The sequence below is a fragment of the Rhinolophus sinicus genome, chromosome 18 (assembly GCF_057876585.1).
Source record: "Rhinolophus sinicus isolate RSI-liver-muscle chromosome 18, RSI-T2T, whole genome shotgun sequence".
Classification (NCBI taxonomy): domain Eukaryota; kingdom Metazoa; phylum Chordata; class Mammalia; order Chiroptera; family Rhinolophidae; genus Rhinolophus; species Rhinolophus sinicus.
Window position 1 is genome coordinate 50,792,880 of NC_142518.1, and position 2,083 is coordinate 50,794,962.

Genomic DNA, 2,083 nt, shown 5'->3' on the forward strand with positions numbered 1-2,083 from the left:
TAACTCTAGGACAATTGTAAGGACTGAATGCATGTGAAGTTCTTACCACAGTACCTGGCCCATTAGTAAGTGTTGCTATTATTATATCTCTCAAACGGATACAGTAAATATGTCATAGGGTGGTTGGGAGGTATAAATACAATGATGTTTGTAACTTGCCAGGCGTATAGCTGGACCTCCTCCACCTACTCTCCACTTTCTTCCTTTCCTGCACCTATTTTCCTCCCCTTCTCTTCCAACTATTCTCACAGCCCAAGTGCTCAAGTGCAGACCTGGGACAAATCAGCTTAGGAAGCATTAACTCATTCTCCATTTCTTCCTCCAACCTCTATTTGTTTCCCAGTTGGTGTTTGATTTGTGAGAACCACAAGCCTCCCTAAAGATATTAGTTTTCCAATGGCATTTGCACAGACCAACGCTGAAAGGGAAGCTAATTAAAATGTTTACTCTCCCCAGATCTGTGCTCCATCATATGTAGTGATTTGATGAAAGATAAAACCTCTGAACTAGTCAGTCCTCTGTGTGGTTTCCTTTATAAGAAACAATTAACTATGCCTCGTGACTTAATATAAGTAAGCCTATATAACAGTCTTTCACTTGCCCCTTCAATTTGGGCTTTTAGAGCACACTGCTTAGCTACCCACAGTTGTAGGTTGGTGCAAAACTAATTGTGGTTTCGGACAGTGAATTTTAAATCATTATAATTAGGCTCAAACACATCTTTATTAGTTAAGATAGGAACCATCACAATCAACACATTTTTGCCAATGAGAAATAAGTTTGTTTATTCCTATAGCGTAAAGATTCGTGCTTCGGAATTCGACAAACTCTTGGAAAGCATTTTCTGCATGCTGCTGGTTGTGGAAGCATTTTCCCTGCAAAAAGTTTTTGAGATGCTTGAAGAAGTTGTAGTTGGTTGGTGAGAGGTCAGGTGAATATGGCGGATGAGGCAAAACTTCGTAGCCCAATTCTTTCAACTTTTGAAGTGTTGGTTGTGCAACGTGCAGTCGGACATTGTCGTGGAGAAGAATTTGGCCCTTTCTGTTGACCAATGCCAGCTGCAGGCATTGCAGTTTTTGGTGCATCTCATTGATTTGCTGATCATACTTCTCAGATATAATGGTTTCGCCGGGATTCAGAAAGCTGTAGTGGATCAGACCGGCAGCAGACCACCAATGACCATGACCTTTCTTTGGTGCAAGTTTGGCTTTGGAAAGTGATTTGGAGCTTCTTCTCAGTCCAACCACTGAGCTGGTCTTTGCCGGTTGTTGTATAAAAGCCACTTTTTGTCGCACATCACATTCCGATTGAGAAATGGTTCATGGTTGTTGCATAGAATAAGAGAAGATGACATTTCAAAATGACGATTCTTTTGATTTTTGGTCACCTCATGAGGCACCCACTTGTTGAGGTTTTTCACCTTTCAAAATTGTTTCAAATGCTGAACGACCATAGAATGGTCGACATTCAGTTCTTTGGCAACTTCTTGTGTAGTTGTAAGAGGATCAGCGTCAATGATTGCTCTCCATTGGTCATTTTCAATTTCTGAAGACCGGCTACTATGCTCCTCATCTTCAAAGCTCTCGTCTCCTTTGCAAAACTTCTTGAACCACCACTGCACTGAACGTCCGTTAGCAGTTCCTGGGCCAAATGTGTTGTTGATGTTGCGAGTTGTCTCTGCTGCTGTATGACCCATTTTGAACTCGAATAAGAAAATTGCTCGAATTTGCTTTTAGTCTAACATCAATTCCATAGTCTAAAATAAATATAAAATCAACAGCAAGTAATAAGTCATTAGCAAAAAAATATAAAGCGAAAAATGTCAATTAAAATGATGTATAACATAACCACATTTATTTAAGAATGTATTCCAATATCAAACAGCGAATTTCAACAAAATACAAACCACAATTACTTTTGCACCACCATAATAGTATCCACTGACTGAATAGAAAAGGAGACACCAAAAGCCATCACAGAATTAATAGCTTGCTTCATTTCTGCTCGTTTGGGTAATAGATTATTGTAGGTAAGTCACTTCTAATTTTCAGGTATGAAATGTGAGGGTCCCTTGACTCATTTA

At 39.5% G+C, this 2,083-nt stretch overlaps 1 pseudogene; it reads right to left on the bottom strand.

The window, feature by feature from the left end:
• Positions 1-725: 725 nt before the first annotated feature.
• LOC109438032 (histone-lysine N-methyltransferase SETMAR pseudogene) lies at positions 726-1,753 on the bottom strand (annotated as a pseudogene).
• Positions 1,754-2,083: the final 330 nt, after the last annotated feature.